The sequence below is a fragment of the Rhododendron vialii genome, chromosome 6a (assembly GCF_030253575.1).
Source record: "Rhododendron vialii isolate Sample 1 chromosome 6a, ASM3025357v1".
Taxonomy (NCBI): domain Eukaryota; kingdom Viridiplantae; phylum Streptophyta; class Magnoliopsida; order Ericales; family Ericaceae; genus Rhododendron; species Rhododendron vialii.
The window spans coordinates 25823694-25836360 of NC_080562.1; the positions used below are offsets into that span (position 1 = coordinate 25823694).

General features: G+C 44.9%; 1 pseudogene; it reads right to left on the minus strand.

The window, feature by feature from the left end:
• The window catches only part of LOC131328532 (uncharacterized), a 49180-nt pseudogene that overhangs the window by 31569 nt on the left and 4944 nt on the right, over nucleotides 1-12667 (minus strand).

Sequence of the window (12667 nt, forward strand, 5' to 3'; positions counted from 1 at the left end):
TCTCTTGTACCCCAACTGTATTATTACGAAACATAATAAAGTTATTCATATCTCTCTTCATCCCTTACTTTATTATTACGATATAGTAAAGTAATTCTACGTTGTTACTTTCTTTCCTACAGGGTTAGGAAATTATTAAGTCCTCGCACGAAGAGGCAAAACCACGGACCTTCACTGCAATCCAGCCCTTAGGTTGCAGCACTATCGCCCTCTCAGATCTAGAAGTCAGAACAGGGACGCTCAGCCCTTTACGTTAGACGCGACAAGTCTTGGCACGCCCGCTCAGTCCTTGAGCCATTTCGGAGCCGAACATCTTTTTGGCACGCCCTGTAAGACCCTAATCGTCTAAGGGTTTTATCATGGTCAGGAAGCCGCAGCAACAACCAAATCCACCCATCCCGGATCCACCACAGAGTCTTGAGGGAGTGGCAGTCGACGTGCCATTACTCGAGGAAGCTGGTCCTCATATCAGCGCCCAAGATCTTAGCGATGCTACCGACAGCGTCAAAAACTATATGTTCATGGCAGGACGTGAGATCTCCCACAACGTTACGCAGTCAATCTCACAATCGTTCACTCAGTCCTCGGAACCTCTGACCATAGCAGTCAACAAAATGGTTGCTACGCTTACAGAGAGGCTACCACTCGCTCCTCAGCAGCAGGGCTTTCCATAGTTTGGTGTCCTTGGCAACGGTCAAGACCAAGCTGGCTTATTGGGGGTTCCTCCCCCTCCTCAAACATTTTACCACGCCACTTCGTCTAATAGCCCTGCACTCGGGGGGCAAAAAGAGAAGGGAGTCGTGATTGGAGGAGTTTCGACGCCTCCGAATAATGATCAAAGGTTTATTTTGGTCGAGGACCAGAACAAGTTTGACAAGTCTGACAAGACGGACAGAAGGCCTTTGCAAGGAGGCCAGGGCTCTGGAAAGGACAAAGGAGCACATACTCCTCAAAGCTCTGATACTCGGCGGGCAAGTCCAGCCCAGAACCAGCAGGCACAAGAGGCGCACCCACAGCCACCTCCTGAGCCAGACCTAGTCATGGGAAGGGATCAAGTCTTGAACTTGCTCCAGGAGCAGTTAGGACCTGGTTTCAGACCTTTGGGAAGGCCAATGTATAGGAAGCCTCATACCGAGGAGGTGGACAATACACCTTTCCCAAAGGGTTATAGAGTCCTAGAATTTCAGACCTTCAATGGTGAGAGCATGCAGTCAACGATGGAGCACATTGCCAGGTTTCAAGTTCAATGTGGAGAAGCTGGGACCATCGATGCTCTGAAGTTGAGGCTTTTTCCCAATTCTCTGACTGGGACAGCCTTTACTTGGTACATCAACCTTCCACCCAATTCCGTGTAGACCTGGGCTCAACTGGAAGAGATGTTCCACCAGCAGTTCTACAAGGTAGAACCAGAAGTGACATTGGCAGACCTCTCGTGCTATCGTCAAACCCATCTAGAGTCTGTGGAGTCCTACCTCTTACGTTTCAAAACTGCTCGATTCAAATGCAAGATAGTCCTTCCTGAGGCCGAATACATGCGTATAGCACTAAACGGCCTGGGCTTTGAAATGAAGAAGAAGTTTTATGGAACGGAGTTCAGAGACCTGTTCGAATTATCTTCTAAGGCTTCTCATTATGAAAAGTTCTTGGCGGAAGAGCAGGACAGGAAGACGGCATCCAAAGGGACGTATTACCACGACCCTAATTACGAGGTTGCTGCAGTGGAAGCAGAGGCAAATCCAGACGTGGCAGTGGCTGAAATCATCAACAAAAAGCCATACGTGTGCAATGCCTTTGTCAAGATGGAGCCCACAAAGCAGCCAGCCCAGAGCACTTTCAATAAGTCAACTAGGACCTATACATTCGACGTAGGTAGGGCTGAAGCTATCTTTGATCAACTCATGGCTGACAAGCTGCTCAAACTGCCCTTTGGTCATAAGATTCCAACTCCGGAAGAACTGAAGGGCAAAGAATATTGTAAGTATCACAATTCTTGGAGTCATACTACTAATAACTGCATAGTATTTAGAAATGATATCCAGGACAAAATTGAGTGGGGAGAGTTCAAATTCCCTGAGAAAGACAAGCAGCTCATGGGGGTGGATGGCAATCCCTTTCCTTCAGGACTGAGTACAAATATGGTCTCCGTCAACATGAGGGACATGCCTAGGACTGTTCCTAGGCAGAAGATAAGTTTGGGAGCCCCTTCAGAGCAGTCTATAAGTCCAGCCCAGGCAGGTATTGGGATCCTTATTATGATAAGGGTGATGTCAGGACTGAGCGGGTTAGAAGGTTTGAAAAGCTGAACTCTTGGTGGTCCAGACCGTCAAGAGTGAAGAAACCAGAGAAACCAACTTGTTCCATGGTGTGCACAGAGTGTGGATATCATGCCAGTCCTAGCAAGCCAGTTCTGAAAAGCATTATTGTGGGAAGGGCTGAACCAAGTCCTAAGGAGCCACGCAGGTCTAAAGGGAGAAGGGTTGTACGCGAATCTGTGTTCAACCGAATTCAGCCAGGGTTGGTTGAAATTGAAGATGAGCTCGTCAACTTGAGGATATCTGCTCCTTCCAGGGATAAACCAAGGGCTGTGAGACCTCCAGTCACTCCTCCAGATGAGTGGCACAGGGTTGAACATCCTAAGTTTCCTTCTGAACCCCCACCTTTATCTAGATCTCAGAAGAGGCGCCGCCAATGATTCAGACAGGTAGCAAGAAGGGCTGAGGAAGAAGCAGACCTACTTGACGATCCTATGAATGAAGACGACCTCGTGAATGGAGATGATCCCAAGGGGAAGACGAAAGTGGAAGTCCTGGTAGAAGAGCCTATGGTCGAAAAACCTAAGGCTAAAAGAGTATACAAGCCTTTGGAAAGGACTATGGAAGAGGCTATCGTTGAGCCTCCTCCAAGGACTTTACCTCAGAAGCAAGTCCCGTTCAAGAAGACGTACAAGGAGGTAGTTGCTAACCCGCCTCCAAAGCAAACAGCTGTATCCATGAAGCAACCTCTTCTGGAAAGAACTCTTAAGGAGGCTAGGATTCAGCCTCCACCAAGACAAGTTACTTTACTCCAGAAGACAGCCTTCGAACCTAGAAAGCAGGACTCGGGGGGCAAGTCAAAGTTGAATCCACAGGCTAAGGTATTTGTGCCTGGACAGGGGCATAACATGCAGTGCAACATGGTTGTGTTCTTACCAGCAGATCTGGAGGCCAAAGACAATACTCCAACAGCCATGGAGGGAGATGTTGTAGAGATGGGGCAGAGAGCGGAGATCTTAAATGAGTCCTTCTCTATAGGACTGAATGGGCCTTCAGTGATCGTGCTGAAGGACGAGATCGAAGAGAAGAATGAAGATCGTGCGGCTAGCGTGATCTTTGAGAGGCCGGATCCTACGATGAACAAACACATCAAGCCCTTGTACATTGCTGGTTGCCTTGATGGGATGCCAGTGAACCGTATCCTAGTAGACAACGGTTCAGCAGCCAATCGCATTCCTAAGGCCATGATGCAGAGGCTCGGGAAGACTGATCAAGACCTGGTTTCATGCAACGCCACTTTGACTGACTTTACGGGGAAGGAGATAGCGTGCCAAGGCATTTTAATCATGAATTTAACGATACGGTCCAAGACCTTAACGACACCTTTCTTTGTGGTCAATTCACACTTTTCCTTCAATGTTCTACTGCGGAGAGATTGGATTCATTCCTGTCTAGTGGTCCCCTCAACCCTTCACCAATGTCTTATTTTTTGGAATCAAGACGACGTGGAAGTAATATGGGCTGACCGTAGACCGTTCCAGGCCTCTACTAACCATGCTGAGGCTCACATATATGATGAAGGGGTTGGTCCAATGAAGGTGGCAGGCCTTGACAAGTATGGCCGCCACAGAATAGCCCCCATTCATAACAAGAAGTCAGCTGAAGAAGTGAAGGCACTTTTTCAAGAATTAATCGGTCCAATGATTACGGAGTCAAGTAGGCCGATTATAGCTTCATCCAAACACCCTTCTCAATGTCAGTAAGCCCTTCAAAAGCGGAGAAACATGTGGCCCTTCTGACCACATTGTTAAAGTTTGAAGCTTATTTACTAGAAAAGAGGCTGATGGGAAGTCAAGAGTCTGAGGATGATTTTTCGGCCTGTGCGGCCAAAGTAATCAATGAAGATGAAAACCTGGTCGAAGATCTTGATGAAATTTGCCTGGATGACCTTGAAGCAGCCCCAGCCAAGTTGGATGATTTAAAGGCTGACATGCAAGATCCTTTAGAAGAAGTTAATTTAGGAGATTCAGAGAATCCCAAACCTGTATATATTAGTTAACTTCTGTCAGAGGACGTGAAGGAAAAAGTTCATCCAGCTCTTAAAAGAATTCAAGTCCTGTTTTGCTTGGTCTTACAAAGAGCTGCCAGGTCTGTCCGGAGACTTAGTAGAGCACAAGTTGCCTATACAACCAGAATTCAGACCTTTCAAACAACCGCTAAGGAGGATGTCCAATGAGGTTTACTTACAGGTTAAAGATGAGATCGAACGCCTTTTCAATGCCGAATTCATACGCACAGCCAGGTACATTACTTGGCTCTCTAATATTGTGCCAGTCCTTAAGAAGAACGGCAAGGTAAGAGTGTGTATAGACTTTAAAAACTTGAACTTGGCTTCCCCAAAGGACGAGTATCCAATGCCAGTTGTAGATCAGTTGGTAGATGGAGCTTCTGGTTACAAGGTGTTATCCTTCATGGATGGACATTCTGGTTACAATCAAATCTTTATCGACGAGGCCGATACGGCTAAGACCGCTTTTAGGTGTCCTGGAGCCTTAGGAACCTTTGAGTGGGTCGTAATGCCCTTCGGCCTAAAGAATGCTGGTGCTTCATTCCAGCGAGCAATGAACGCCATATTTCATGATTTCATTGGCCATTTCATGGAGATCTACATTGATGATATCGTGGTCAAGTCTCAGTCCTATGATGAACATTTGGAACACTTGAGGAAGTCTTTCTTGAGAATGCAACAATTTGATTTGAAAGTAAACCCCTTGAAATGTGCTTTCGGAGTCTCCGCGGGCAAGTTCCTTGGATTCTTGGTCCACAACAGAGGAATTGAGGTTGACAAGAACAAGGCCAAAACAATCATGGAAGCGAAGCCTCCTACCACCAAGAAAGAGTTGCAGAAGCTCTTGGGTTCGTTCAACTTCTTGAGAAGGTTTATCTCAAACCTAGCTGGAAGGGTTCAGGTTTTTTCTCCACTCTTGAAGCTGAAGGACCATGACACTTTTGTTTGGGAGGCAAACCATCAAAAGGCCTTTGATGAGATCAAAGGCTATTTAGCAACGGCTCCAGTCCTTATGCCTCCCATCAAGAACAGGTCGTTGAAGCTCTACATCTCAGCAGCTGAAGGCTCTATTGGAGGACTCTTGGCTTAAGATAACGCTCAAGGAAAGGAACATGTGGTTTATTATTTGAGTAGGTTGTTGACTCCTTGTGAAAGGAGATACACTTCTATTGAAAAGATTTGTCTTGCCTTGTACTTTTCAGCAGTAAAATTGAGGCACTACATGCTTCCTGTTTTGGTTTACATTATGAGTAAAACAGACCTAGTTAAATACTTGCTTTCTCGGCCAATCATGAGAGGCCGAATCGGCAAATGGTCTTTAGCTCTAATGGAGTTTAGTTTTCAATACGTTCCTCAAAGGGCTGTAAAGGGCTAGGCCTTAGCCGATTTTCTTGCTGATCATCCATGCGTGGATATCGGCGATGAGTCTGAGTTAAGTCTGAACGCCCTTGAGATATCACTTACTCTTTGGACACTGCTCTTTGACGGATCAAGGACTTAGCAGGTCTCAGGCTGTGGAGTAATCATCATTTCTCCCCAAGGCCTGAGGACTGAATTGTCCTTTCAATTTGATTTCCAATGTACAAATAACCAAGCCGAATACAAAGCGGTTGTTATAGGCCTTGAAATTCTTAGGGATTTAGAGGCCAGAGAGGTGCAAGTTATTGGGGATTCAAACCTTGTCATCAATCACTTGGCAGGGACATTCAAATGCTATAGTGAGGACTTAGCCCCTTATTATATGGCAGCCATGCAATTAATTCAAGATTTTGATAATGAAACTGTCAAACACGTTACAAGGAGTATGAACACTGAAGCCAACAGCTTGGCTCAAGCCTCAACAGGCTTGAAGCTAGCTCCAGAAACAATCCACAAGATCATTACAGTCCAAAAGAGGTTGTTACCTTCTGTTAGAAGGAGAGGTCTAGGACTGGAGGTATTTACTTCTGACTTCACAGGTGAAGAATCAGATGATGAACCGGAGAATGATTGGCGTACACTTATTATGTCCTTCCTAAAAAGGCCTCATCACAGAACCTTTAGGAAGGTAAGAAGAAGGGCTATGAGCTATATCCTTGTGGGCGATGAATTTTACAAGAAAAGCTTTGAGGATGATTTACTTTTAAGGTGTTTAGGCACCCCGAGGCCATGAGGGTCATGAGTGAAGTCCATGAAGGAATATGTGGCGCCCATCAATCTGGAATAAAGATGAGATGGCTAATCAGAAGGTATGGATACTATTGGCCAACAATCTTAGAGGATTGTATTCGTTTTTCTAAAGGATCTCAACCATGCCAAGCCCATGGCCTAATTCAGCGTGTTCCTGCAGCTGATTATCATGATGTGGTCAAATCTTGGCCATTTAGAGGTTGGGCCCTTGACGTAATTGGGAAAATTTATCCTCCTTCGTCTGGAAATCATACTTACATCTTGGTAGCCACGGATTACTTCACCAAGTGGGCAGAAGAAGTGCCATTAAAATCTGTGGATCAACAAGAAGTAATCAAGGTGATCAAGGAAAGAATCATCCATAGGTTTGGGCTGCCTGAACACTTAGTTGCAGATAGAGGTACAATATTTATGGGAGAACAAGTAGTCAACTTCGCTGCACAGCAAAATATTATTATCTCCAACTCCACTCCTTATTACGCACAAGGAAATGGCCAGACCGAGTCCACCAATAGGACTTTGGTCAATATTATAGAAAAAATGGTGGAAGATAACCCAAGGGCCTGGCACGAATTGCTTTCTGAGGCCTTATGGGCTTACAGAACCTCAAAGAAGGAAGCCACCAATATAACTCCGTATATGTTGGTGTATGGGCATGATCCAGTCCTACCAATGGAGGTAGCAGTAAAGTCAGCAAGAATAGCATATCAAAATGGCCTCAGTTGTGCAGATTATACTCAGGCCATGCTGATGGAGCTTGAGGACTTGGATGAGGTTAGGCTTGCAGCCCTTGATCATATGTTGGTTCAGAAAAGAAGAGTCGCTAGATCTTATGACAAACGTGTAAGGAGAAAGAGCTTTACTGAGGGTGACTTGGTTTGGAAGGCAGTCTTCCTTTTAGGGGAAAAGAATCCAAGGTATGGCAAGTGGTCTCCAACCTGGGAAGGACCGTACCAGATTGCTCAAGTCCTTAGAGGTAATGTTTATCTTCTTATGGACCTAAATGGTGGTTTATTTCAGCATTTAATAAATGGAAAGTACCTAAAGCATCACTATCCTACTATGCGGGAGATGAGGGACTTTGGAGAAATTCAATCTAACAAACCATAAAGAAATTTCATGGCAAGGCCTGAACGAAGGCCGTAGTACCTACTATGCAAAATCCAAAAAGGCCTCAAGTTCAGGCCGCCTATCATCAAAACCAAACCATTGCCTTGGCCAATTAAAGGAAAGTTCCAGGCCAGGCAAGAAGCAGATAAACTAATTATTAGAAGCCAAAGTTCAAAAGTGAAAGTTTTTGAGGTCAAGACCTACAACAGACCTTCAAGACTGCTTTTGAGATTTGCCCATCAAGTGTCAAGGTTGGCAAGCTGAGCTTTAAATGTATCCCGCTGCACACGAAGACCTGGGACTTCTTCAACCAGGAGATTCAGCTTCATTTTCTGGCTTTTTGATCCAGCCTTCAATTTTTCATGATGTTGGGCTAGGATTTTGGATTCCTTCTGGAAGTCTTCCAGTCGGCCTTCAGCTAGTGCCAATTAGGTTTTGAGATCTTGAATTTCATCGGAGGTGGCAGTTATGTTTGCTTTGTTGACCTTGATATCTTCTTTGAGCTAATTCCACTCAGAACTGAATTTGGTGAGCTCCATATCAACCAGATCCAGCTCTGCCAACTTGGCATTAACCTTGTTAAGCTCGTGGGAGGAAGAATCATGAGATTTGATCATGATAGAAAATTCTTTCTGGAAATACTGAAGGGAGGTCTCCTCTATACCCAAGGCCTGGGACTTCACCAGTACCTCCATGGCCTTCTTTATATTCGAGGCTCGAGCTGGATGGACAATAGCTTTAAAGGTCTGCAGAAAGGCCATCCTAAGAGCTGTCTTGGCTTCAGCAATTTCGTCCGGTGTAAATTGAGATTGGGAAGTTGATCCAAGACCACTGCCTGAGGTACCAGAATTGGCCGCCTTCAGCAAGTCCTGAGCAGATTGAAACAAAGTGTCCAGATCTTCTTCTTCTTCTTCCTCTGTTACGATGACAAGTTCAGGTTCAATAGGAGGATCAGTCGAGGGATATGTTTGGTTGCCGGAGAGCTGGGCTTCTCTGGAGTTCTGGAGGATGCTTCATGTTCAGGTTCCTGGTGAGGCATACCTAGCCCCTTCTCTTCTATCTCTGTCTCTTCTTCAAAGTAATCGTCAAGTTCCTTGGGGTTAAAAACAAGAGGGATTAGATGATAGTAAGGGGCCATAAATGCTGAAGAAGACATGTCACAATACATCCTTACGATGGGATTGCCTTCTGTAGCAGACACGGTATTTTCAGAGTCAACTGGAGCAGGTTTTTTCTTCCTCAGCCTCTTCTTGGTAGGTGCAGAATCAGCTTGCCCTTCCTTGATCTTAGAGGTGGCCTGTCAAGAGAAAGGAGATTTAGTAAAAGGTTTCAATGAGGCCAAGGGCAAGGCCAAGAAGAGTACAAACCTTCTCCAAAGGTTCAGACTCAGGGGAGCTATTTTTGGCACTACTCCTTGTTCTACCAGCCACAGTGGTCTGAGAGGCCTGTGAGGAGATTTAAGGCATAAGTAATGGACAGAAGGCATGAAGGGATGCTAAAGAAGTTTTACCTCTGGCACCTGCTTGCGGGCAAGCATCTTAGTCCTTTTGGGCTTCTGTGGGGCAGTTTCAGTAGGGATCTCATCGGGAATACTCTCAGGACCTGGAGACAAGGAAGAGATTAGCCCAAATATTGATAGAGTTCAGGATGTTTGCAACAGCAAAGGTGTGGGTCTTACCTTTTCTTTTCATGGTCAAGGATGGTGAAGGACTAATCTGTTGCAAGGGCGTGGTGAGGCCAGGCTCAGGAATTCCAGCAGATTGTGGCAAAAGTGTGGTTAAGACCTCCAGGTAGGGTTTGAAGAAATGCATTCTTATGTAGCCTCCCCACCAATTATCAAATTTGGCTCCTTTGTCAGTGCGTTCAGCATAGCGGTGAAGGGCAAAGGTCTTCCTAAGCTCAGGGAGAGTGTTCCTGACCTTTTCTAAGTCCTTTGGTTGGACCATCGGCCTGTCAGTGAAATCCTCATTCAAGGACTGGTATGGAGGCAATGGAGTGAGTTGACAAAGGCCGAACTGTCTGGCAAATTGGGCTACATTATAGTATTCAACTCCACACTTGTAATTGGTAGGAGTATAGGCCATGCCATACATGAGGTCCCTGGAAATCAGAAAGCTGCTCCAGATCTCGAAATGGTGATCAAAGTCGTCACCCGGATTTGAGGCTTCTTGTTTCAGCCACCAGGGCACCGTGTCCCTGACAAAGGGCAGCCAGTTCTTCCCCATCCCAGTGAGTTCATGGTAGAAAAATTTGAAGTAGGTTCCGAAAGCATATCTAGGGCCACGAGCATCAGTAAAATAGAGGCCGTAGCAGGTGTGTTCTGACTTTTTGACCATGGGTGGGCCAAGCTTAGGGAAATAAGACCATAACCAGAGGGTCATGACCCACAGGGGTCTAGGAGCAAAGATAAACTTGTTGCTTATCAGTTCCTTCATACCACGGTAAAGATGGGCTAAGACCAAAGGGCCTAATGCCAGCTTCTTCCCAGAAGCTAGGGCACAAGCCAAGTCTATAAAATCCTTGGTGACCCTATTCGCAGAAACACAGAAGATAAACTTGTTTAACCAATACTGGAGGAAAGCCACATGTTCATTATCCTCAACAGGTCCCTTTTTGGCATAATGGTTAATGAAAGGGGCAAAAGACAAGGATTCTTTATACTCAAAGTAAGGAGTTTTTTGTGATAGAAAGTAATTGGCCTCTATTCCATGGGGACGGAGGCCTGTCAGGAAAGCCAAGTCCTGAAGGGTGGGGCTCATGAGGCCTACCTTAAAATGGAATGAGTTTGTGGTAACTGACCAGAATTGAGAGGAGGCCAAGAAGAGATTTTTGTCCATGTCAATAAGTGATCGACTAAGCAGAATGGCATCTCGAATCCCTATTTGCTTCCACAGATCACCCTTGGCTTCAAGCATCCGATCAAGCCACTCTACGTACTTGGCGTCAGGTCTGTGCCAAAGGCGATTGGGAATTTCAGAGCTGAAACGGTTCCAGTCAAGGGACGGAGATTCAAAGGGAAGGACTTCCTCAGCCAATTGATACATCGGAGCAAGTTGGGACGGAAACCCTAATTGAAACGCAGGACCCAACCCAACTCAATCAGTGTTTGCAACGACCAAGACATCATTGGTAATCGCTATGTGCTCTTGTCAATAATCTTGCGGATTTGGATGGCGAGGCTGTTGGGATTTGGAGGAGGAGCATTAGCTTTGTGGGTCGCCATCTCTGGTGCAGATCAGAGGACTTGAGTGAAAGAATGGCAGTTTAGGGCTTTTTCTGGACTTCGTTCGTGCAAGAAAAAGGGAAGCAGAGAAGATGTAGAAAGAGAGAATGAAAAGCAAGAATGGGGCTTTGTGGGTGGCGGCACAATTGATGCCGTCGTTTTTTCCTTTTCTCTCTCTATCTCTTTGATCGAGATTGAAGAAGCAACTCAAAGGTTGGACTCTTGATTGACACAAAGAGTCCTGACGATTTGAAAAGCTGCATGGCAGCCAATGCACGGCCTGGGGTGATGACACGTGTCCCTCAGGCCTAAAATGGTGATAGTTGTTGCTGCCAGCAGGACTCCCTAAGGGGTTATTTATCTCAAAATTGTTGAGATTCAAAATGGAGGGATCCAAACTCAATTAAGGAGATATACTTTGGAACTTGAAAAGTGGTTAGGCTTATTATGGCCTGATTATCTTTTTAAATGTAAATATTTGAGTTGTTTTGGAAAAATTCTTAGGCTAAATAAAGCCTGATTATTTTTTTTTCAAATCTAACGATAAGGACTCGTATGGTTTGCCAAAAACTGTACTCTGTCCTAATCAACAGGCCTAGATCTTGAACAAGGTCAAGGCCTAGGGGGGCATTGTTTACACCCGTTTTTGGCGCCCAGTCCTGAGCGAGCGTTGGAAGGCTATTTAATTATCTTTTAATTAAATTGGGCCAAAAAATAGAGATGAATTGGGTTAAAATTATTGGGCCAAACCCATGTTGACTAGGCCCAATTTATTTTAGTTTGGTTCGAGCCCGAGATTGGAGGATTTGGGCCAATTTATAAAGGAATTCGGCTGACCCAAATGTTGGCATGGCCTATTAACCGAGTGGCCCATGAAAGGTGGAAAAAAATGACGAAGTTGTTGCCTGGTAAGAGCCATTTGATCGAGTCAAATGGTTGAAAGTTTTATCACCCATGGAAAAAGGGATGACATGGCCCATGATTTGTCAATTACGCATGGGAATAGGTAGTGGAGCGACAAATCTTGGCACGCCCGCTCAGTCCTTGAGCCATTTCGGAGCCGAACACCTAGTCACCGACTCTGAAGTTTAGGAAACTAGAGATAATGTACACAAATATAATTGAAACCATACCTTTTGGACAAGGATTATAACAGAACTCTTCTCCAGTTACATCTAAAACACCTACTTGTCTATTCCAAGTCATATTTACAGTCAAGGAAAATAAACATAATAAATAGAGACAATGTAGTGGCAAAACCATACCTTTGGCATCAAAGGACTGCAAGGGAGGGTCAACAATCCGCCTGAAATTGTCACGAAGGTCCAAGAAACTCCGTCGAACAAGCAATGCGGTTCGCTTTGACTCCTCGAACTCCTTCAACATCCCCAAAGGCAATCCCTCGGGCAACACCACATTCAATTCCTCCATGCTACGACATTTCAAAACCAAATCATCAAAGAAAAATGCATATACTCGAGAAATGTTTAATATTAGAGCATCTCTGGTCCTTCCTCAAATCTCCACTATCAAATTTTAGAAAAAACCCCTTTAGACTCCCTTCACTCATTTACTCAGAAACCTATATGAAATTTAGTTCTACTAGAATCTTTACTCAAATCAACGGAGACTCAAAATCAGCCATATTTTTTAAGGTAATCTTGTGTCGCCCAAATCTACAAGTACGCAATTCAAACAAACTTTTACTCAAATTGTTACATAGATGTTTGTTTACCCTTGCATGGTATCAAATCAAGCTTTTACTCAAACCTGTACTCAGAAAAAACCTTTCTCAAATTTGAATTCGTTAAAAAGTCCTGAACAAAATCTCCAATCTTTCACCAT